The following is a 25,949-nucleotide window of genomic DNA, read 5'->3' as shown; positions in this document are numbered from 1 at the left end:
TGCGAGCGGCACCAAAACTGACCTGCCTAAACTACTTTCGTATGAACCTAATGTGGTGGTGGATCAGTATCTGTGTATTTAGCGGGTTCAATATTTGTCGTATGGGAACAAAAGGGTGACTCAAAGATACATTATCCTTCAAAACTCTGACGCACAGGTTCAATCCCAATGAGATCGGTTTTGTCCAGCATAGTCAGGACCGAGCGCTGAGAAGCCATATAAAGGAACTTCCCGTTAAAGATTGCCGCCTTGCATTTAAGAGGAGAATGGTTAGTTTCCGAGTGGAGGCAAATTACATAAAGGTTCGGATTCTACCTTAAACTGGAGGTAGAATGTCATTTAGCCTTAAACAAAGTGAAAAAAGACAAATAACCGCCTCAATGGGTTTCGTCAATCGAAATCCAACAAAAGACTGCATTGCAAGCTTTCACCCTGAAACGATAAAAGATTGATTCAGGTGATTCAAAAATTGTGTTTTTAGTACGATATATGTCTATCAGAATAATTCGATCGTTTTTAGATTGACAGTAATTGTGGCAGTGATGGGTGCCAGATGGTGGCTGGCCATGTGTCACGAATGAGAGAGGAAAGAAGAGTTTACAGGATTCTTGTTGGGAAACCTGATGGTAAGAGACCTGTAGGAAGGCCAAGACGAAGGTGGAGGGACAACGTTGAGATGGACCTAAAGGAAATCAGTAAAGATTGAAAATGGATTTATTGATTTAGTGTTTAAGTCCACTTTATTCACAGTAAGGCTAATCAGTACTGGACCTACAGTTTAAGTAGAATCCGAACCATTATTTGCTTCCGCCGGGAATCGAACCGGGGACCCCTTGATTACGCTACGGGGAGGCCCTGGTATGGATAGAAAAGATTGGATTGATCTTGCCCAGGATAGGGACAGATGAAAAGTTGCTGCAGCCATAAACCTTCGGGTTTAAGAAGGCTAGAGAGTTAGTGAGTTAGATGGTGCCAAAAAAATAACAGCGTGGTGGCAGACGGGGTGAAATATTTTCTGTGCAGTCACACTGAATGTAACCTAAATAGCAGTGGCGTATTCTGAGTCCAAGATCTTTGGCTATCTCACTATGTCACGTGGTCCTAGGCTATGAATAGAAATAAATTTACCAACTCCTAATGAATCAGGTTGCTAACTCATAAGAAATCAGGTTGCCAACTTATAGGAAATCAGGTTGCCAACTCACAAGAAATCAGTTTGCCAACTCACAAGAAATCAGGTTGCCAACTCCAGAATCACCATCATCATTTCACTGATACGAATAATTTTATCTTCAATTTCTGATCGATTTTCCTCCTGTATTTTATTCTCTAGACTTCAGGCTCTGCAGATCGCTTTGCTAGCCTCGAATATACGCTCCTGCTAAATAGCATACAAACATTTGTTTGTCGTGTTTGCTGGTGGACTGATCAACGAGGGGGGGGGGGTGTCATCCCCTTGTCCCCACTCTGGCACCGTCACTGAATTATGGGCCTGAATTATACGATGTTAATAAAATGACCATCCTTCCTAATCACACCTGAGATTCGAACAGAGAACTTTTATATTTCAAGCACGATATGCTAACAGACAGCTGCAGAGAGCGTTGAACTTTCTCTCCCCGCCCCAATCACCTGCTTTAGCGTGGAAGCTAAGTTCTAATTTGAACAGAGTGCAGACATCATTTGCAAAACACAAGAGGAACCATGTTTGGGAAAGAAATATTAGTTCTTTGTTTCTCAGCCTGCCCCTTCGACCAACCTACAACCATTAAATACAAAGGAACTTGCTTAGTGCGTTCGTGATGGTCAAATGTCCATGTTTAACGCCCTCGTACCATTGAGTTTTGGCTTTGCTTGATGTACGCCTCGTAAAGACACGAGAAAAAAAGATACCGCTCTTTGTAGCGGAGTGGTTATCGCCAAGGGTTCAGAGTCTGGGTTGGGCATGGATGTGTGTTGGTCGCATCAATCTGATCGTCGCGATTAACCTAGAGGTGGAAAAAGTACGGATGCTACCAAGAACGAGATCACCATTAAAATCGAGACGAGGTCCTTCGAGTCTTCAAATGACAGAGGACAAGACCGTGGCTTACTGGCCAATACTCTATCCAGCTTTTAATATTTAGCATATTAGAATCTGTGTGCATTACTTCGGTTAAATCCAAACTTGGCCTACCAACAATGCCAGTGGCGGCGCGATTGTGTTCCAAAACCAGGGGAGCAAGGTGCGAAAACTGGGGGGCAAAGACAGTATATTTCCATTTGAAGATAAGGTTTAGCATAGTGCGAGGGCAACTGCCCCCCTCGCCCCCCACCCTCTTATGGCCGCACTGAACAAGGTGAAGATGCCATAAATGACACATCAAATAGAGGAAAGACGTTCAAAATGCAGCATAGAAGGAAGTGAAGATGCCCTAATTACAGAATGCAGCGAAACGAATACAGCAAACAATGTGAAAATGCACTAAACCATCCATATGAAGATGTTCTAAATGCAGCAAGTATCAATGTAAAGATGCCGTAAATCCAGCATCTAATAAGGTTAAGATGCCCTAAATATGGAATTTAGCAAAGGGAAAATGGTCGAAATGCAGAATCCGAAGATGACATAACTGCAGTATCATATAGAGCGAAGGTGTCCTAAATGGAACATCCATTGAAGTGAAGATATCCTAAAAACAGAACCCAGCAAATCAAAGATGATATAAATGAAATCACAGTGAAAATGCCCTGAAAGCAACAATCCTCAATGTGAGAATGTTCTCAATGCAGAATACAACAAGTAAAAATGATCTAAATGCATAATCCAATAAGTGAAAACGATCTAAATGCATAATACAATAAGTGAAAATGATCTAAATGCATAATACAATAAGTGAAAATGATCTAAATGCATAATACAATAAGTGCAAATGATCTAAATGCATAATGCAATAAGTAAAAATTATCTAAATGCATAATCCAAAAGTGAAAATGATCTAAATGCATAATCCAACAAATAAAAATGATCTTAATGCATAATCCAGTAAGTGAAAATTATCTAAATACAGAATCCAACAAGTGAAAATGATATAAATGCATAATCCGATAAGTGAAAATGATCTAAATGCAGCATCCAACAAGTGAAAATGATCTAAATGCATAATCCAACAAGTAAAAATAAACTAAATGAATAATACAGTAAGTGAAAATGACCTAAATACAGAATCCAACAAGTTTCTTTCTTTGATTTGGTGTTTTAAGTCCACTTTATGCACAGTAAGGCTAATCGGGACTGGACCTACAGTTTAAAGTGGGATCCGAACCACTATGTGCCTCCACCGGGTATCGAACCCGGAATTCCTTGATTACAAGGCGACGACGCTACCACTGCGCCATCGGGGAGGCCCTGAATCCAACAAGTGAAAATGATCTAAATGCATAAGTAAATATGATCTAAATGCATAATCCAACAAGTGAAAATGATATAAATGCATAATCCAACAAGTGAAAATGATCTAAATGCATAATGCAGTAAGTGAAAATTATCTAAATGCATAATCCAATAAGTAAAAATAATCCAAATGCATAATCCAACAAGTGAAAATAATCTAAATGCATAATGCAGTAAGTGAAAATGATCTAAATTCATACCAACAAGAGAAAATTATCTAAATGCATAATCCAGTAAGTGAAAATGATCAAAATGCATAATTCAACAAGTGAACATGATCTAAATGCATAATCCAACAAGTGAAAATGATATAAATGCATAATCCAACAAGTGAAAATGATCTAAATGCATAATGCAGTAAGTGAAAATTATCTAAATGCATAATCCAATAAGTAAAAATAATCCAAATGCATAATCCAACAAGTGAAAATAATCTAAATGCATAATGCAGTAAGTGAAAATGATCTAAATTCATACCAACAAGAGAAAATTATCTAAATGCATAATCCAGTAAGTGAAAATGATCAAAATGCATAATTCAACAAGTGAACATGATCTAAATGCATAATCCAACAATGAAAATGATCTATATGTAGTATCCGCTAGAGCAAAGATATCCTAAATACAGCTAAGGTGTGCCAAATGCAGCATACAACGAAATGAGGATGCTCTAAATACAGAATTCAGCAAAGCAAAGATGACCTAAAGAAAGGAAAAACAGAGCAAAATATGCCGTAAGTGAATCATCTGACAAAGTAAAGATACTCTACACTAAACACCCAACAACAAGAGGATGCTATAAAGCCTATTAAAGGCAGACAATTCAATCTTTCCGTTCCATTAAGGACAGGCAAAGAAATCGAAACAAGGTTGTGAAATTTAACTCCTCCTCTTATACCAATTTTCAACGTTACAGTTACCTCAATACCTGAAAAAGAGAGTTGCTCAAGATATTAAATCACGATTCGGAAAAAATATCGTATCGTCCGTGACGATATTTTTTACGATATATCGCGATATCGTCCATCCCTAGTGGCCACACACCATCGTGAGGAAATTGGGGAGCTGCGAATGAGTAGCGTAACCCGGTCATGAAAGCCTATAGCAACTGTCGGTTCGTCGTGCTGACCATACGTCACCCGGAACCTTGTTGGATGATCTCACCATGAGTGAGGGTAGAATCAGGTGGGGGGAGTGAGGTCGGTAATCCCGGGCCTTAATTGGCTGTTGCGTCACGGGTTATTATTTAAGGTTGTAATACAACAACTTTCAATGTATACCGTCGAAGGTATCTCAAACAAAAACCCGTCAACTTATCCCCACATTACTCCGGATTAACGAGGTTTTACTGTATCTATAATTCAGTTGTTTTGAGTTTGAGTTGGTGTTTTATGTTCACTTTATGCACAGTAAGGCTAATCGGGACTGGATCTACAGTTTCAAGTGGGATCCGAACTACTATGTGCCTCCACCGAGTATCGAACCCCGGACCCCGTGATTGCAAGGCGGCGACGCGACCACTGCGCCATCGGGGAGGCCTAAATTTAGTTGTTGTTACTGTAGTTTCCAGTAGGGTGAGCGGCGGTGGGGCACTGGACATTTTTGATATACCACACTGATTACAACAGACGATATGACAATGTGGCCTCTCCGATGGCGTAATGGTAACGTCGCCGCCTTGTAATCAAGGGATCCTGGGTTCGATACCCGGTGGAGGCAAATGGCACAGTGGTTCGGATCCCACTATCCAAATCAGATTAGCCTTTCTGTGCATTAAGTGGACTTAAAACAATCAACATGAGAACGTGCACAAAAACACATTCATACTTTTCCCAGGACTCAAACCTGGAAACACGGAGAAATGCAACCCCGTTACTTGTTATATGACACCTGAAACATGATTGTTGTTAACTTACATTCGAATAATGATTACAGAAGTTGGCTAATTCGCTGTCAACTTCTAACTGCCCGCATTCAGTAAGATTCGAAGCTCGACCATTCAAAGTCTGGACCACTGCAGATCGCCGAGGTTGGCGACCTCCGACACAGGGCAAAAACTCCTCTGTGGGCTTCTCTATGGGCTTTTTGGGCCGCGATGGGCGTGTGGGCCGGACGGCCGCAGGAAGCGGAAAAGGGAACTTTCAAGAACATCTATTATCGCCCCGTTGTGGCCCACGTGACGTGCGTGTCGCTTGTCGCCAAAAGAGCGCTAAGGTGCGTCGCCCACGCGGTCTCACCCAAAAGGAGCAACGACGGAGAGAGGAATTGTTGGAGCTGCACCTGTGGCACCGGATTAGCAATTACGCTTTATACCTTGAAGGTAGCGTTCTGGCAACACTCCAGTTGAATCCGTGTGGCAAAAAGTATGCGTATTCAGGTGTGATTTTCTTCCTAAGTCGATTAATGTGGACGGCAGGGGCCTTCTGAACGATAAGAAACTAGTAATATGTATAGTTTTGTCATTTAAGTCAGTTTTCCAACTTGTCAACATAAGACTGATACTGCAACCCTAACTCACCATCTTACCCATCGTATAGTATAATTAATTGATTGATTAAATCTGAAATTTTGGGTGCGTCAGCACTTAGACTATTTTCACCCGTCACATTACACGGCCGTAGGCCGGGAGCGCACAAGAAAAAGGCTGCGTGTGGTTAAAAAAGTATACCACGAGCGCACAAAATCCATTGCGATGTTGCCACGTTGTGTCAACTGTTTTTGCCTTTCAAGGGATCCGGCTGGGTCCTTATAAGTTAAAGATATTATGGGTCCTTATAAGTTAAAGATATTATGTATCATATATTATGTGAATGGCTATATTCATAACACCCTATTCCATTTAATAATCTCACTATCTCATAAATAATTTGGCCTCGTAAGACGGGCAATGTATCTCTGCAGAAAGAGGGAGACAACAGTAGACCCCAGAGACATGGTCGAAGCTAACCTAACCTAACCTAGCCATTACACAATCATAGATGTGGCAACGCAGCATTGGATGTTGTGCGCTTGTGGCACCTTTCATATTCCACGAGCGCACACTTTCACATTTTTGTGCGCTAGTGGACTGCACCCCATTACCATAACTACAGGAACCGGTGTCCAATCACAGCGCAGAACTGTTATTTTGACAAAATCCTGTTTCCCTAATGGCTGCTTCGGAGAGGACGGTTAGAAAGGTTGCCGCTTTTTGTCCAAAGAGGCGGGCAGCGGCAGGTCTAATTGGCTGTTTGACAGCAAGTTCCTTCGTAGGTAAATGCGGCAACAGAGGGTCACTGGCAGAAAGGCGGGTCCTGCGCCGGGAGATACCGCGATTTCACTTGTAACATAACTGTAATGTCAAGAGGACTAAAATATACTTACTGGGGTCAGAAGCTGAGGTTGTAAAAGGGCACTCAGTACACATAATGGCAAAATACAGGACAACACACACCTAACCCTACGAGGATTACACTGGCCGCAGGTCCAGACGCCAAAGCCTCGTGAGTCTACAAAGTACAGTCCAGGGTGTTCAACGTGGAAGTGAGGTTGAAAACTGCGTCTACTAATGTATAGTAAAAGATATGAAATTGCCTATACAATCTTCTCAGGAGCATATATTCTGGCCTACCTAGACTACCTGCGAAGCCTGAAGTCTAGAGAATAAAATACAGGAGAAAAATCTATCAGAAATTGTAAACAATATTATTCACATCAGTGAGATGATGATGATGCTGATTCTGGAGTTGGCAATTTGAATTCTTATGAGTTGGCAATCTAATTTCTTATGAGTTGGCAAACTGATTTCCTATGAGTTGGCAACCTGATTTCCTATGAGTTGGCAACCTGGTTTCCTATGAGTTGGCAACCTGATTTCTTATGAGTTGGCAACCTGATTTCCTATGAATTGGCAATCTGATTTCTTATAAGTTGGCAACCTGATTTCCTATGAGTTGGCAACCTGATTTCCTATGAGTTGGCAACCTGATTTCTTATGAGTTGGCAACCTGATTTCTTATGAGTTGGCAACCTGATTTCCTATGAGTTGGCAACCTGATTTCCTATGAATTGGCAATCTGATTTCCTATGAGTTGGCAACATGATTTCCAATGAGTTGGCAACCTGATTTCCTATGAGTTGGCAACCTGGTTTCCTATGGGTTGGCAACCTGATTTCTTATGAGTTGGCAACCTGATTTATTTCTATTGATAGCCTAGGACCACGTGATATAGTGAGATAGCCCATATCTGGGACTCAGAATACGCCACTTAATCTTCTTATTTATCCTCTTTCCGGGAGTGACCCTTTCCAAAGACACAAATGCTAACCTCCCTTCCACGTAGCGTGGCTCTGGCGTCTCACAGCCAGTATAATAACATGTGCGGCCCTTTGTTGTGACGTCTCTATATGTTTGTCACCGATCTCATCTCATCTCACCAACATTTATCACTCACAACACGAAAACCTCGGCCAGGATTCGAATCCTCTGTCCCTGGCGTCGAAGCGCGCTATGCTAAAGACTCAGCCACGGAAGTCGGTAGAGAGAGAGAGACAGAATTCTATGTGTGAAGCAGGACCTCGTATAGAGGCAGAGAAAGGAAGGGGGGATCGAGTTGGCAGAGAAAAACCGTACACGTTGCTGTAAAAGGCTAGTAGCTGCAGTCGCTTCCCCTCCACGCAATCCCATTTCCTCTCACGTGTTCATTGGCCGCGTCACTACTTGCGCAGAGACTTGTTTTCGTTCGCTTGCTCCAGAGAAATATGCTACAGGGTACAGAAGGAGAACAAAGAGAGAATTGGAAAAGATCGATACAGACACGTGACATGGATATGAGAGACAGAAAATAGAACATAGCGCAAATAGGAGAGAGGGGAGAACGTATAGTTTAATCAATTATATATTTATATACACGTATAACAACAAAAACATTTTTATCACCATTTCTGCACTCTTGTAAAGAGATGAAGCCAAGATATAATCTTGTCATACGTGTCCTTGCTTGAAGAGAATTTAGGTACTTAAGATAGACGCACTTGTTCATGTAAAGTTTTTACGGCGTTCTACGTGTCGGGTTCACGCGTGTATGCATATAAACTCTGTGTATGTAAAGATTTTTAGCTTTGTGATTTCCCAAGTACAATTTCCACGAAACACACTAAATCTGATAGGCTAAAGCCAAGGCTTATCTTGATAGTTTACGTGTGAAGTGTTGACACCTTGTTGATATCGAGAGGTAACCTCAATTTGTATTTCCTGTTATTGATTTATATTAACTTCTTAGTTTTAAGATAGAATATCCATAAATGAGTTTCCTTAGTGAGCAATCCATTAATATATTTCACATAATCATCGTTGGGGTTAGCCAAAATGTCAGGAAAGCAACGCGAAGTGACACAAATATACAAGAATGAAATATTAAGGATGGTTTGTTTGTTTGAATTGTTGTTTTAACTTACAGTTTAAATTGGGATCCGAACCACTATGTACCTCTACCGTTTACCGAACCCGGGACATCGTGATTACAAGGCGAGGGGATTATCACGGTGAACAACCTTCACGCTATTAAGCCCAGCATACAAGCATGGCGTTACTCGTCCCGTCGCTCGTGTCGAGAAGAACTTCTTCTTACCCGACTGCGTATTGGACACAGCCATCTAACCAATGGTGACTTGCAGCAAGGGCTGGACCCTCTGATGTGTCGTGTTTGTAATGTTGTTTTACGCATTGGGCATATTGTTGTTGAATGGTGAATATTGAAGAGTGCAAAATGGCCACGCATACCGACGCACTCAATTTTAATTCAATCAATCAATCACGACAGGGCACTCAGCTCATTTTCAGGTGAGCACGAGAGAACAGATTCTATCTCGTAACATAGTGTTAGAATAGGTATAGTTGAAAGCAGTAGGCAATGGATAATGTCCAATTAACATTAACGTCCGTGGCGGAGTGGTTATCATAACGCGTTACGACGCCAGGCGGCCCGGATTCGAATCTCGGCGTGGGCATGGGTGTTCTTTGTGAATATCCCTTCAATTTCATCATATCATCCTCATCTTCACGACTAGCCAAAAGTGGCAGAAAAGCGAAATAAATTAATCTAATCAATCAATCCATCAAACCAAGTAATATTGCATGCTAATGAAAAACAATCATAGCTTACAATCAGAGAATTACAATATATATATATATATATATATATATATATATATATATATATATTGGAACGACTGTACTAGGCGAACATAGGCGAAGGATATCTTTGAAACAACTATTCAAGAAATAATCTGAACGACAGATTTCTTCAAAATCCATGCGTTTATGGAGACTGCAAATTATCCAAACTATCTGAATATTCCGATAATCTGGATATCCGTCATCCAGACTTCGTGACCATTCGTAATCTGAAACTAAAATGTCTGGAGCTAAAAGTGCTCCTTGGAACATTTCGTGAAGCGGGAGCTAAGGAAGAGTCAAAATGGACAAAGTTGGAGTCTTCTGAATGGATTGCTACTGTCTGCAGCACTCGGTGCATTTGAGCACTCACAACCTAAGTCCTGATATATTTATCTTAGACATGCAATCTCTCTGCTTAGCCTCTTCCCTTATCTCTTAACAGTTCCAAGGTATTTATAAAACGTTCTCCAGTAGAATGGCGCCATGAATCATTGGGGATGGTTCTCAGACGAGAAGAGTCAGCCAGGAGTGGCCACTATAAGAAGCCAGAGGCCCCAGGTGCGAAGCCTGGTTATGCCATGGGTTGGAGCGCATAAATAAAAATTAGCAGACGCTTCAATGATAGCCGAGTGGTGATCAATAGTATGAAGAAAGCTCCTCTCATTTTTCCATAATTAATACTACCCAACTCAGAGCCCTCTGTAGCCTGTTTGAGGCATCGCAGAACTCTGAAATTTCGTGAATAGTTCAATTTTCCGCCACCAGGTTGAAATGTGGCGCTGTACTTCCATGATGGGTTGTAATAATGACGTAAACTGCTCCAATTGGTTATGGATTTGCCTTTACCTTGCAATCTTGCAATAAAACGAGAGATTATTTTCTCGCAACTTTCAGCCACTAACAAATGTCTTTCTAATTAATAACTCAGCTAAATCACTTAACGTGAGTGCTGAACAAGAGTTCGGAAGTGATTGCTGGTGAAGTTGTTTTATCAGAACGGTAGTAATAGTGCAGCTGCCTGCGAGGTTATCGTCATGCGAAAGGACTTCGAAAGGGTCCCAAGGGTTAAGAAAGATGATGAAGAAATTTGAAGAGACTGGAGATCGGGTGTTGCAGCAGGACGGGGGCCGCCGGCCGATTGCAGAAGAAGTTGTCACCGAAGTGGCTGTTGCAGTGGCGGATAGGGCCTCTTGTTTCTGATTTAAAGACTTGTACACCTGACTTATGTTTTTCAATATTCATTATTACAGCGCCACATTTCAACCTGGTGGCGAAAATTTGAACTATTTTTTTTTATCGCCACCCTATTACCCATGGTCTGCATAGTGGATTCATCAAATTTCAGAGTTCTTCGATGCCTCAAACAGGCTACAGAGGGCTCCGAGTTGGGTTACTTTAATTATGGACACCCGGTACATGCATAAATTCACGTGTGCATGTATAACTGTAGGGGAAAAAGGTTAAGGGGAAAATGACAAAGAAAGGGACAGAGAGTACTAGAGAAAGTAAGGATAGAGTGAGAGAGAATGTAGGGGGAAGGAAGGGGAGAGAGAATGTGGGAGAGAGAGGGGGGAGGGAGGAAGAGGGAGGGAGAGAGGAGAGGGAGAGAGGAGAAGGAGAGAGAGAGAGAAAGAGAGAGACTGGGAGGGAGAGAGGGAGGGAGGGAGAGGGAGAGAGGGAGAGAGAGGGAGAGAGGGGGAAAGAGAGGGAAAGAGAGAGGGAAAGAGAGAGGGAGAGAGAGAGAGAGAGAGAGAGAGAGAGAGAGAGAGACCATGACTAGGCTGGGATTCAAACCCGAAACCTTTGCGAGGTAGCGCACTTTGCTAACCATTCCGTCACGAAGTTTGGTTCTTTCTCTATATGGAGAAGAAAGAAATAAATAATCTAAATGTTTTAAGTCCACTTTATGCACATTAAGGCTAATCGGAACTGGAGCTACAGTTTAAAATGGGATCCGGACCACTATGTGCCTCCACCGGGTATCGAACCCGGGATTCCTGGCGTCATAGCGCCATGTGTTGAGGTGTTGAGAGAGGGGGGAGAAGAGACTGTGAAACTAAGTGAAGAAATGCAGAGGAGAGAAGGAGGGGCACAAAGATTCTAAGAGCAACTAAGAAGATTGGAAAAGAAAAGAAATCCCTGAGGGTAGAGGAAAGGGGAAGAAAGGGCTTCTCCAAGGGGAGGGAGGGAGTTGTTGTCATTCAGCATCGCTTTTCTACCACTTTTGGCAAAGATGAACCTAAGTGTAGACAGTGAGAAACTAAAGAAGGGCAGTACGGAGACAGTAAGATGCAGAATCCAACTGCTCAGTATCTGCCAACAGGTACTCTACATTATTCATACTCAGGTTAATCGGGACTAGACCTACAGTTTGAAATGGGAACACAACCACCGTGCAATCTGCCTCCATTGAGGATTGGAACTCGGTACCCTTTGCGTACAAGGCAGCGTCGTTACCGCTACGTCTCAGGCAGACCCATATATCAATAAGTTTGCACTGGAGTGGTGTGTATTTGAATAACATCTTTATTGATACGAAATGCTGCAAAAATTGAGTAGGTAGAGTCGAATTACTTTCGGAACAACCACGCGAGTCTGTCTAGCGAGCCTAGTGGGCGTGTAGAACCTGAGCACGGGGCTTAGCGATAGGTTCTGGGTTGAGATGACGTCAGTGGCTCGCTTCGTTGATTGGCTGCTTCGAGAGTTGTGACTCGTTCCGAAGCTTCAAATGCATAACAGCCAAAGATGTTATGGAAATAATCTCCCTCTACTCAGTCTTATTCATACGACTCATTAGTATCAGTCCCAATAGCGAATTCATCCTCATCGTCGCGATTAGCCAAAGAAGAAGAAATGCGATGTGAATTTATTCAAACCAGGCGCGTCGCTGTTTCAGTAATAATTACATACGAAAATGAATGAATTAATTAATAGTTATTATAAATAAACTAAACCATATATACAAGGTGTGAGATTGCTGGACCAAATTTATGAAGCAACGGTGAAAGCAACCCTATTCTACGGCGCGGAACTATGGGGGAGGGTAGGGGGGCGAGTAGCGAATCAGATACAAGCGCGGTTTTTAAAACAAATACTGGGAACCAGCACGAGTGCAAGCACGTGTGGCGTCCTGAGGGATATGGGAAAACATAGGGAGGATGTCGAAGTGAGGATGAGATGCTTCAAGTACTGGATGAAGCTGGAACAAGGGGCCGGAGACTCCCTGAAACAACAGTGTCTGCGAGTTCAGATTGAGGAAAGGTTCGCACGCCACTGGGCAAGTGGGATTAAGGACGACTTGTACAGAATGGGTCTGGGGGAACTGTGGGAAGAGGTGAGGGGCGGGAGGTGCGAAACTGGGATGTTGCAAATCATAAGGGAGAGGTTGGTGGACGGTAGCAGGCAAGACATCATGGCAGAATGTAGGGAGAAGGTAACGCTCGTCGCCGCACAACCGCCAGGGATGTGGGTGGAATGGGGGAGAAAACGATACATTGATACGTGTACGTACCAGCAAAGACGTGGATTCGCCTGGTTCCTGCTAGGGGGTGGAAGCAACACAAACTCAAGGGGCCGGACGGTCGTGCCATCTGCACGTTATGCGGCGAAGAGGAGACGAGGGCTCACATCCTATACGAGGTGTTTGGTCGGCACCCCTCAGACAACGCAAATGGGGGGGACAGTGCAAGGGACAGCATTGAGCAGACCATCCAGGCTATATGTAGGGAGGAGAGGAGTGGTATAACGAATGGAAATATCAAAGCCCTGGGCTCCTATTTACATGCAGTTTGGAGGGAGCGCAGGAAAATGCTGCAAGGAGTCAGTGAAAGTGAAGGGTACGGAACAGCAGGGGCTCAAGCATAAGTGGAGAGTGTAATGTAGTGTTGTGAAAATGAACAATCTCAAATGTAAGAAGAGGACCACATTGCTATTTATATATGTACATAGTATGTAATTATTTTCCAAATGTTTCTGTTTATAAATGTTTCTGAATGTATGATAAATGGGGTGCATGTTTAAGGTCGGGGTGTTTATGTAACAATATTGTAAGATACGCACAGCCGAAGGGCTCGTACCAATATCAATAAATATCATGGTAAGATACAGAGAGCAAGACCAGAATCTTTGAAGCTTGTCGGGAACAAGAAAAACCTTTACAAAACCGACACTTCTTTTTCACGCCTCGTTTCGACGCTACGGACACTTTAAATATGGAATATGATATCCTGAATGTATGGAAGAATGCTGGACTGATTGGATTAACATTCCAATTGTGATGAAAAGGACATGACATATGTATATCAGATACACATGTCTGAAGTAAAATAACTTTGGTTTTCAAAAAAATATAATTTATAGCTTACGGACACTAACTCTCGTCTCATTTCGGTTTCACCAACTCTCGTCCCGTTCTCGTCTCGATTCGACTTGTCTCGACACCATCCGCTACATTATAATAACCATTTTATTTTCGTTAATATCTGTTATATTGTATTCTACACGCATTAGATTACACAAGACGCCGTTCATTTAAGCAAGTTATGTTTAAATTCCCACACAACACAGTAACTGTATTTTTACTTTCCAGCAGTGAACGTCAGTGGCGTGCGCAGGATTTTCGAAATGGGGTGGGGTACGTACACTTTGTTTAGTATTGAGTTTGTGTTTTAAGTCAACTTTATGCACAGTAAGGCTAATCGGGACTGGACCTACCGTTTAAAGTGGGATCCGAACCGATATGTGCCTCCACCGGGTATTGAATCCTGGACACCTTGATTATAACCCGACGACGTTACCACTACGCCATCGGGGAGGCACTTTGTTTAGTAGTTAGTCCTCATTTTGCTATCTTTTCCTGCCTTTGGCGTTCTTTTTTTGGAATACTTTGCCACAGTTGGGGGTTATGACCCACCCTTTCCTTGAGCACGTCACTGGTGAACGTGATTTATGTTACAGGACAATTCGCAGTTCCCTTTTCTCCCCACTGTAAACTTTCCTTTTGTTTCTCTGTTTTTACAAGCTCTTTACAGTATTACATATTAAGAATCATCAACGCCTCACATTCATGTAAAGTTTATTCGAAAAATTTTCGGTTACACAAAGAGGTCGACAGGTAGCGCACACGTCGCAAAACCTCACACCAACCCAGCAGTGTGGCCAACCAAGCGCCTTTGCGACTACACCTCGTACCTTGCACTACTTTTTTTGCAGCAATGAAGACAAAATCATTTTCTTCACCCCTAAAATGCCTATTAGGTGAAGACAGGAAGCCTGTTCTACTCTCCTACGGATAAACATGTCAATTCGTATTACATAGTATTTGCAAAATTATTTTTACCATGCATGCACACAGTAGTAGGTGAAGCAAGAATTTGTTCTACTTTCCACGCATATAGGTTGACGGAGACTGGGCCTACTGTTAAATATAAGATTCCAACCACGTAGGGATATGGGTAATATCAATTCGTTGTCTGATGATAAAAATCAATACGAAGCCATCGAAATATAATAATGTTGAATATCTCTGAAAGGACTGTGAAGCGATTACTACATTATATATTATTATTATTATTATTTATTATTATTATTTATTATCTTAATGGTAATGTAATGGTTCGATGCCCTATATAGTAGAAATGCCTATGCAATAAAAGTACTTCTAAATAAAAATTAGACGATTTAAAAAGTTTACATGATTTTAGAATATTCTATAGTATCATACATAGCATTATATTGAAAAGAGATCGGAAGTTAAGGATGTGTGGGTTTGAATACGAGTGGGTATGGAATTGACTTTTCGCGGAAACACAGTGCATTTCATCATACAACTGAAATGGCATTTCTATATAATGAACCATGGACATGATAAAGTAAATATACAAGAGGGGCGTCATACACTCAGGGAACTAAATGCATCATATCGATTGATGCACCAGAATGCATCGATAGATGCACTAAAGTGTGTTTTGTAGCTTCTTCAAAGAATCAGATTCACATTTGATGCATTTTGGTGCATTTTTGTATGTCTTGAAAGAAACACCAAAGTGTATCATTTGATTCAAGTGAGGATTTCTTTCAAGTCGAGATGCACTTTAATGCATCAGCTGATGCGTTTTGATGCACCAGAATGCATCTTTTTTTGATGATGCACTTAAACGTTTCGTCTGAGCTACATAAAGTCATTAGCTCAGACCAAACGCTCCAAAAAGATGCAGGAAGGTGCATCAAGGAACATCAACTAATGCATTGAAGTGCATCTCGACAGATAAAAATTCTCACTTGAATCAAATGATGCACTTTGGTGTTTCTTTCACCACACAAACATGCACCAAAATGCATCAAATGTGAATCTGATTCTTTGAAGAAGCTACAAAACACACTTTGGTGCATCAATTGATATAATGCATTTAGTTTTCTGTGTGTAACGACGGATAATGTTTTTTTTAAAGTGAAGATAATTTTTCTGAAAGCTTTGCTTTTTCTGTCTTTCAAAACATCAATTTAAAAATTGTGCTCAAATATTAACCTGCGTTTAAAGGTTTTTTTTATCTTGTTGGGATGGATTTCTGAAATCTACCATGTAAATCTTAACCCTGCCCTCTAGCGTTAAACGCACAAACTTTCGGAATGACGGCCAATCAGAAGTCAGGTATCGATGGAGGTTCTGCAGCAATATAGGGTTTGTAAATACGCATACGGCACTCTTCATTTTTACTTGTTTATTAGCGTCGCTTGTTCTGCACCTTTGGCTAATCACGACGATGATAATTCGTGATGATATGAAGAAATTGGTGAAGGGAAACTCACATAGAAAACACATTCCCAGGTCGGGATTGGAACCCGGGAACGGGGACCCTTGATTACAAGTTTACCACTACGTCAACGTCAGGGGTCCTGCGTTCGATTCCCAAATTCGGCATTCAAAATCGATCAATCAACCAAACGGGGAAGTCCATGGCAGCTCTGAAGCGCAATCAGGAAAGCAACTTCTACCTTGTAAATTTACCCTCGGAATTAAGCATTTTTGCGGTACATATCTTTCATTACTGAGGATTTCAATGACGTAAATATATCTGAAATTCGAAAATGGGTCAAATATTTATTTAAATTTGTTAAACAAGGGCCTTTTATTGCATTTAAAGCAAAACAATTCATTACAGCATTTATATTTTATGGTAATAATGATAATAATAATAAATTTGTATTGGTTGCTTGACGACCTTAAAATGTGGGTTTTATAACAGTGGATTTTATATTAAAAAGTTTTGTTTTACAAACAGCCTTTAATGTTAATGAAAATTATAAAATTATTTCCACGTTTTTATCTCTAGAAGGACAGGAACACAATTATGTTTTTTTTAAGTCTACATTATTCCAACTTTCGCGAGAAGTATAAAATCTTTCAACTTTAAAGTCTTCGGGGCATGGAGGCCCACTGGGGGTCCGTGGCACACAGGTTATGAACCATTGGTCTAGAATTATAAAGAGGTCGCGTGGAAGTGGGTACTGCACTGGAACGAGCCAGGTTGCGTCTCAAGATTGTATCAGATACTTCTGACTTGTAGAAACAATAACGAGATGGAGAGAAGCGTGTGTAAAAGAGAGAAGAGAAGAAAGAGAAAGAGAGAGAGAGAAAGGAAGAAGGAAAACGAGAAAAACAAGATAAGGGATAAACGCTCCTATTTAATTCGGACAGTCTTTCGTTTGAATGTTTAAGTCCACTTTATGCACATGTAGGCTAATAGGGACTGGACCTACAGTTCAAAGTGGGATCCGAACCGCTGCGCAATGTGCACCCGGGTATCGAACCCGGGACTCCTTAATTACTACTTCGCAATTAGCCAATAGGGCCTCTCCGATGGTGCAGTGGTAGCGTCTTCGCCTTGTAATCTAGGGGTACCGGGTTCGATACCCGGTGGAGGCACATAGTGGTTCGATCCCACTTTAAACTGTAGGTCCAGTCCCGATTAGCCTTTCTGTGCATAAAGTGGACATAAAACAACAATTCAATCAATCGCAGTTAGCCAATAGTGGCAGAAAAGCGAAGTAAAATAAACCATATCAATCATAACATGAACATAACATAGCCCTTGGCTCTACAGCCCTTGAAGGGTCTTGCCCTATCTCCCGACTGCCAGTTTCCTTCCCACAATCCTACCTAGAGGTGTGGAGATTTTCAACCGGTAATGGGGTGACGTGGGGTCAGCACGTCGAACCCCCAGCCGTTGTAGGAGATTTCCGAGACCGCGTTACGCTACTCACTCGTAGCTCCCCAATTTCCTCACGATGGTGATTGACCGGTCCTGTGCACAGGCCGAAAACCCAGAGACTGAACCCAGGCGGACTCGAACCCATGCCGTTCCGCAGTCGGAGCCCAAAGCACAGCACCTTAAGCTTGATGCTCACTGAGACGCGGCGAAACACGGAAATATCTGGCAACAGAACTTCTGCAGTCTGCTTCTATTGAAATCAAACACAGGCGTACGCAGATCCTCTGATTAAGGGGGGCAAAAGCATTGATGAAAGTTCAGTCAGGAAAGAAAAACCTAATTTTATCTCACTGTTTTAGTTTATTGCATCTACGCGGGTGCGTGTAAATATACAATTTAATAGAAACATATTGTTTAAATACACGCCCATAACAAACCAACAGCAAATATTATATAATTTGTCTCTGAAATATGTGAGCTCCTTTTCCTACTTCTCTCTGGTAATTTAAAACCCATTACAGATAACAATGAAACTGCGAGGGAAGCGAGCAAGAAAATTTTTAGATCCAAATTTTCGCAAACTGAAAACAATATTGATTTAATATGGCACAAAAAAATTCAAATTCTTTTACAATATATTTCATTTAGATGAATCGGCGCCCAAGGCCAACACCAGATAAAATTTCAAATCGAGGGGGCAATTGCCCCTCTGTGCCCCCTGCAGGTGCTCTTGACCGTCAGAAAGAAATAATGCAAGTTTGTCCCCTTTCACTCCCTTCCCGCCGTACTTGCTTTGAACTTTCATCGGCTTGAAAATACTTCATTTTCTTTAAGAGTATAATACCGTTTATTAACGGTGACAAGACCAAATTTCTAGGTGTAAATATAATAATAATATAGGGGCATGGACTTTTGGAAGGGGGGAGGGGGCAAGGAGGCCAAACCTCGTCTTAGGAAACGAATGTCAACTTAAAAGTATGTATTTCACACATATAATTCGATTTCAGACATAGTAATTTACATTAATTATTGTAATGGGGATGCTGGAATGCGATAATTTAAAATTGAAGTAGTGGTTTTTCAGGGAGCAACACTATTATCGTGGTAATAGTGGGGAAAAAATCTGCGGACGTCCATGATTAAGGGGGGGGGGGGGCTTGCTTCCCTGTGCGCACGCCTATGAAATCAAAAGGTGTAACGTCTAGTAGAGGGAAAAGCGCGGAATTTCCGGTTAGAAGTTTGCAGGGTTGCCGCGCTTCCGGTGTCTCAGTGGACGTCAAGCTTTAGACCGCACGGAGAGCAAACCAATATTAATCATCACTCAAAACCGTCAACTTCCTCTTTGCAGTAGATGGGGAATAATACTTTCCTGCAGGCGCAACGTTCCTCACTGATTGCACAGCGTTTACCCTAACACTCGAAGCGAAAGCACGGTCCAGCATGGAGAGCGGCTATTCAGAATGAAAACAACAAAAGCGAGCGTTTCAACATGTAATCAGCTCACGTCCAGCTCCCTGTTCGTCGATGAATTCACCAGTCCCTTTCCGCTGACCCTGTGAGGGGAGAACTACGTCTTATATCACCTGATCTAGTGACGCCGGTGGCTGGGCTCTCAACACGGAAGTTGGCGGAGTGGTTCAGGAAATTCTTTGTTACGTTCGCTTGGGACTCCGTAACCGTCCACAATGCAAGTTAAATAGTGGTTGCTTTCGCGCTGTAAAGCAACTAAGCCCATCCTTACTGTATAAACTACACAGTGTATGAACTCCTAGTTTAGTAAATCACGTGATATGGCGTGATTGTGTGCTCCGCCAATGACAATGCGCATGTTTAAAAGGTTTTGCCGCGTATTTGTACAGATAAATGAAGGCTGTAACGAACTGGTGCGTTTATCAGATACATCTTGATTTAATTTTTATTATTTAGCGCTTTTCTGCAACTTTTAGCTAATCGCGACGTTGAGGATGACTGATGATAAGGGGGAGAGAAAAAGAGAGAGACATAGAGAGAGAGAGAGAGAGAGACAGAGAAAGAGAGAAAAGAAAGACAGAGGAAAGAAAGAAGAAGAAGAGAGAGAAAGAAGGGTGGGGAGAAGAGAAAGAGAGAAAAGAAAGGACAGAAGGAAAGAAAGTAGAAGAAGAAGGAGAGAGAGAGAGAAAATGAAAAACTCTTTGCCCTTTACAGCTTCAATAACAAGAGAGAGAAAGAGAAATATTCCTTCTCTCTTCCTTCCCTCTTTCCTTCTTTCTCTCTCTCTCTCTCTCTCTCTCTCTCTCTCCCTCCTTCTCTTCCTTTCTCTCTCTTCTTTGACAGAAAGAGAAAAGAGAGAGACTAATTCTCTCTCTTTCACTTTCTTCTCTTTCCAGAAAAAAAGGAAAGGGGAAAGATGAAAGAAAGAAAGAAAGTGGAGGAAGGGGAAACCGAAAAGAGAGAGAGAGAGAGAGAGAGAGAGAGAGAGAGAGAGAGAAGGTAGGACACTCACAAAGAACACACATGCCCGGGCCGGGTTTCGAACCCGCGGGACCTCTGGCGTCGTAGCGCGCTGTGATAGCCACTTCGCTCCGAAGGTGGGCACGCATAGATCTTGATTATATACTCCCCTCAATTAGTACTCCGGCAGTTTGTATCTTTATACAGCATATTTGCAGATGATACAATTCAATCTACAGGTGTATCAATATACGCTGTATAAACACACACCTTAGTACTAACTTCGTTGACCCTGTACAATTAAAGCGGTCGCACGAACAATATTGGGGACAGAGTCTGAAAAACATTGTTGTTTGATTTGAGCCGCGATGGTAGGTATTGGCCCTTTCATGGGCAATATATTCATATAAATGTTGATTGATTAATTTGGTTTATTTTACTTCGCTGTTCTGTCGGTTTTGGCTAATCGTGAAGATGATGATGAGTGATATGATGAAATTGATAAAGGAACACAAAGAACACCCATACCCAGGCCGGGACTCGAACCCGGAACCCCTGACGTCGCAGTGCGCTGTCCTAACCACTCGGCCACAAAGGTCGGCTCCACACGAAGGGAGCCTACACACTTATCTTCCTTTTTCCTATTCCTTTCCATATATCCCTTTTTTTCTGCACTTCTTTCTAAATGTTCTAGGTAAAGGTAATTGTATTTTGCAGTCGGGACTCGAACTATAAACGGCCGGTGTTACAGTTTAGCAACGTCCTGGTGGCCGAAAATGTTAAGTGGTCGACGTTCGATGAAAAAGCTAAGTGATCGACATTCGATGAACAAGTTGAATGGTCGATGTTCGATGAGAAAGTTAAGTGGTCGATGTTCGATGAAAAATTTAAGTGGTCGACGTTCTATGAAAAATTTAAGTGGTCGACGTTCGATGAAAATCTTAAGTGGTCGACGTTCGATGAAAAGTTAAGTGGTCGACGTTCGATGAAAAACCTAAGTGGTCGACGTTCGATGAAAAGTTAAGTGGTCGACGTTCGATGAAAAAGCTAAATGGTCGACGTTCCATGAAAAAGTTAAGTGGTCGACGTTCGATGAAAAATTTAAGTGGCCGACGTTCGATGAAAAAGTTAAGTGGTCGACGTTCGATATCGCCAGCAAAGTTCGCAACCTGAGCATGGGTGTTCTTTGTAAACATCGTTTCATCAATTCCATCTTATCAAAACTCATCATCATCGTTGCGACTAGCCAGAAGTGGAAGAAAAGAGACGTAAAAGCAGTACGAGCTGCTAATCTTTGGGGATCGAAATAATCAAGGCTTCAATGACTTTCTTTCGTATTTAGTGGGACTGTCTACTTTCAAGGATGCGACGCTTATGGGTTAATTAACACTCCTTACCCATCTAACTTCCGTAGAAGTCAGTGGTGGTATTTGTAAGAGGAATGAGTGGGCATATACGCTACTCTGCATATTTTTTAGCCCCTGAAGGTCAAGTAAAATCACTACATTCGAAATAAAATTGCTGGAATTCTCCCACTGGAAATATTTCAAATTTCACCGTTGTTTCCTTCTCTTTCATTCACACTAAAATCTTTCCTCGCCCATGGCTATATTTACTTCGCCTTTTGTGCCACTTTTGGCAAAATTCCGAAGGTGGGGATGAGTGATGATATGACGAAATTGATGAATGGGCACTCACAAACATTCATGCCCAGGCCGGGATTCGAACCCGGAACCCCTGGCGTCGTAGCGCTATCTGCTAACCATTCCACCATTGGCAATTTCGCCAATGACGTGCCTACGTCTTTGCATAAAACAACCTCTGTTGAGACTATATTATAAAGAGTTTTCATCATCTGTTCCAAACATCGGTTATATCTATTTACGGTCTGAAACCAAATTTTTTAAAAAAATCTCTGAAATCCCGGAATCGAACCCGGGACCCATCGACTGCTAGCACTGCGCACTATAGAAGTGTAAGCAGAAATATGAACTCTTGCATTTCATTCAAGCAGCCATTTGAGCTGATCAATAAATTGTTATTTTTTCCTATGAATTGTCTAGTTGTAGTTTACAGACGCGTAGTATAAAATTACAGCTTACTTTGTTACACACAAGGGTGTCAGAAGTGAGTAGGGAAGGTAGAAAATCTCCTTACCTGTATGTAACCTTATCAATAAATCAATGTTAATGACATGTATGGTTCTACACTCAGGAGCAATTCAATCTATAATACTACTGGAATCATTAGCATAAAGAAAAATCGTACGGCTGACACGTACATTATTTCTCAAGGGGTAATAATAAAAAATAACCCCTGACTCGACAGCCCTAGAACGGCTTTGGTCTATTTCCCGACAGCCAGTCCCCCTCCCATAATCCTACCAAGAGGTGTGGAGATCTTCAACCGGTAATGGGCAAGACCGGGTTACGCTACTCACTCGTAGTTCCCCAATTTCCTCACGATGGTGGGTTGCCACCGGCCCTAAACACAGGCCAAGAACCCAGAGACTGAAACCACGAACCCAGGCAGACTCGAACCCATGTCGTCCCGCAGACGGTGTCCAAAGCACAACGTTTTACACGGCACGGCCACGGAGGAGGACCTCAAGGGATAGTAAACGACGCAAAGTTGTCAAAGTGTTCTATCAGTAAATAAATAAATTGTGGGAATTATAGCGTCTGTTTCAGAAAGCCCATAATAACGCTGTATCTTTCCTGAGTGTGCAACACTGTTTTCAAAACAGGCAAACTTCAGTCTCGTTACTATTGGGATACTTCTGCGAAGTGATTATTCTGGATGGACCTCGGGGTTCTAACAGCGTAAGAAGCGCCCGCCACCTTCGAGGAACAGCGTAAGAAGCTAATGATGCTGTTACGAACCAAGAAAAGTATACAAAAGTAGTGAATTTTATGCATGGTCAAGTAAACCCGGACTCTTAGCGTTTCAAGTGGGAGTGGAAGCATTGTAGTGTGCTCCATCGGTCATCGAACCCAGGAGCTTACGGCTGGTGAAACCGCAAGAGAATCACATGTGTGTGACCTCTTCAAATTCATGTACTATCGATGCCCTTTATGTTTTTCGGCTCGTATTGCTGGATGGTGAAAGAAAGTATTTTGTCATACTGGTACTTCCGGTGGTCTCCGTGACGGAGTGGTCAGCGCCAGAGATCCCAGGTTCGAACCCCAGATAAGGCAACCATGTATAAATTGAGCTTGTTGCATCACCCATGTCTTCAGTTCATCATTCGTACTCATCGTAGCGATTAAGCCCAAGTGGTAGAAAAGGACGTAAAATAACCAAGGTGGACAGACAAGAAGAAAGTTTGGCAACTGTTGTTTTAATTTACTTTTCCCAACCCCCAGATATCGATATCTGGAACCTCTGATTACAAGGTTATCGAGTAAGCTCACACTATATCGATTGATTGACTGGTTGATTTATTTGGTTCATATTACTTCGCTTTTCTGCCACTTTTGACGCGAAAATGAGGATTCATGATGATATGAAATTGATGAAGGGACACTCACAAAGAACAGCCATGCCCAGGCCGGGACACGAACCCGGGACCCCTGGCGTCATAGCGCGCTGTGTTAACCATTCCGCCAAGAAAGTCGGCACTATGATATCGATAGACTCAAAAGATCTGTCGGCGAATTCTTCTAACTATGCAGTCAGACAACGGTCAGCGCGTTGTGTGTTGCTATTGTGGAGACGAAACCAGCAAGAAACCTCTAGAGTTCAATTTCTAACGAAGGTCCAGACATAGCACTATAACGTGCATGTCTTCTGGCCGGCATTCTAGCACACATGTTAACTTTAAAGCATGTGGTCACCGAGAGAAAAATATCAAAGGAAATCTAGCTCTGGACAAGAGACACCCATGTGTCTTCTCCACCAGCAGTAAACTACTTACGCAATTTGTACAACGCAGTTTTCATTCATTGGTTCTCATGCTTTAATAACGTACTTACTTCCACTTTTTGGAACAGTTTAGAATAGATGAATGTAACTTTAACGCATCGAATAATATTTTTTCCGAGAAAACTGTACGATAAAGCGAACTGTGTGTCTATATTCTATACTGTTCATTTTCCAACTGTCAACGAACAGTTTGATAAATATATTTACAAAGCCACACAGTTATAGATCTCTAGATGATACCCGGGGAAATAAAATTTACACAGCAAACACGTCTGTTTCTAGCAGACGCCAGTTAATCCGCGTACAATCTACCTATCTTCACACAATAAGACAGATAGTACGGAGACACGTTTCAGATATGACTGCCACATCCACACAAAACGTATCTCTAATAATAGTTTTTCTGCCTATGCTACATCCTCAAACATGCTACGATAAGCTAACACTAAGAAATAACACTTACCTTGCTCAACGATCGAATGGTAGAAAATATCTTGCAGACACCACAACGCACACTACACTCAAAACTAGTCACAACAGCGTTTTACAAGCGAGACCGCAAAACAATTCCAAGTTTCCTACATTGAAATGCGGTCAGTTTCTTAAAACGGCAGTTTCACTAAATTTGCCAAATGTATCTTCAGCTACGCACTGGAAACAATTTTCTTGTCTGGCAAATCACTTATTATTTTCGCATTAAAACTTTTTTTTCGACTGTGCTACACTCTGGTGGCGACAGCCAGAGGTCACCGAAGGCACAAATTCAATTTCTATCTTGTCACTTATAACTTTTATGTCCTCGCGACAGCTTCGAATTATAAAATGTTCGCCTCGTGATGATGGGGTCCCTAGTTCAAATCCTTGCGGTGACAGATGTTGCGATGGATCACAATTTTTGTCACACAATCAACGGCATCCTGGGTTCACATCCTGCTGCGATGCTTGCATTATGGTGTCTCGAAAGATCATGTCCCATGGATTCGACTTCTAGCACGGGTCAAATGAAAACACACGTAACAAGACCAGAGTGCGATCGTCACGTTGTTTTGTTTTCGCCGATAGAGAGCGCCTTACGTCGTTGCCGCCTAGCGACTCCACGATGGGTTCTGATCCGCACGAAGTCTTCAACAGACAACTTATACAACGTCGATCAGTGTTGCCAGCCTGCGCGTGGAAAAGTTTCCAACTCGCCTCTTCTCCTTTCGCTTCTCAAGGTAGGATGCGACAATCAAAGATTAGCTCTCATCCCCCACAGTAGTGTACAGTGGCGTACCTACAGACTTTGATAGGAGCCATGTAGCTCCGTTGCCTCAATTTGACTACAAAATATAAAAATATCTTCTAAATTCAGCCATGTGCGCTGTAGCCTTTGAAGAGCAAAGAGCTGTCAAGCGATTTTCGCTGGGTAACACGTGATCCAGTTCCATCGCCGCTGTTATCTGGCATTCTAGAAAAACCTCCTGGTTGGTAGTCTTCATGTCCAACCACTTTGCGTGTTCGATAGAAGAAAAGTGAAACATTAGTTAAGGAATAACAAAAAATATTCGGTGTAAGAAACGGAAAATAGGAAATGTTACTACCTGACTCATTTTGTCGGAATGACAGAAACTGAAGGACAAAATTATCCCTATATTTTGTGGCCAACTTACTGAAGGTAAAAAAATAAATTGCATTATTATAAATGTGACTGACTGATTCGTTTAATTTAACTTAGATTTTTCTGCTACTTTTGGCTTATCGCGAAGATGAGGATGAATGATGATGAGACGAAACGACAACACAAATCACACTTGAG

The 25,949-nt window shown here is 42.0% G+C and overlaps 1 protein-coding gene across 1 annotated transcript in view; it reads right to left on the bottom strand.

The window, feature by feature from the left end:
- Window positions 1-25,245, bottom strand: part of trk (trunk) — a 190,633-nt gene extending 165,388 nt beyond the window's left edge. Inside the window, exon 1 of the mRNA XM_083136799.1 lies at window positions 24,618-25,245. The gene's annotated coding sequence lies outside the window, so the exon portion shown is untranslated. The remainder of the gene's footprint in view (window positions 1-24,617) is intronic.
- Window positions 25,246-25,949: the final 704 nt, after the last annotated feature.

The sequence above is a fragment of the Lepisma saccharinum genome, chromosome 15, assembly GCF_977018435.1.
Source record: "Lepisma saccharinum chromosome 15, izLepSacc3.1, whole genome shotgun sequence".
Taxonomy (NCBI): Eukaryota; Metazoa; Arthropoda; class Insecta; order Zygentoma; family Lepismatidae; genus Lepisma; species Lepisma saccharinum.
Note: the sequence above shows the minus strand (reverse complement) of the source record. Positions and strands in the feature narration are given on the sequence as shown.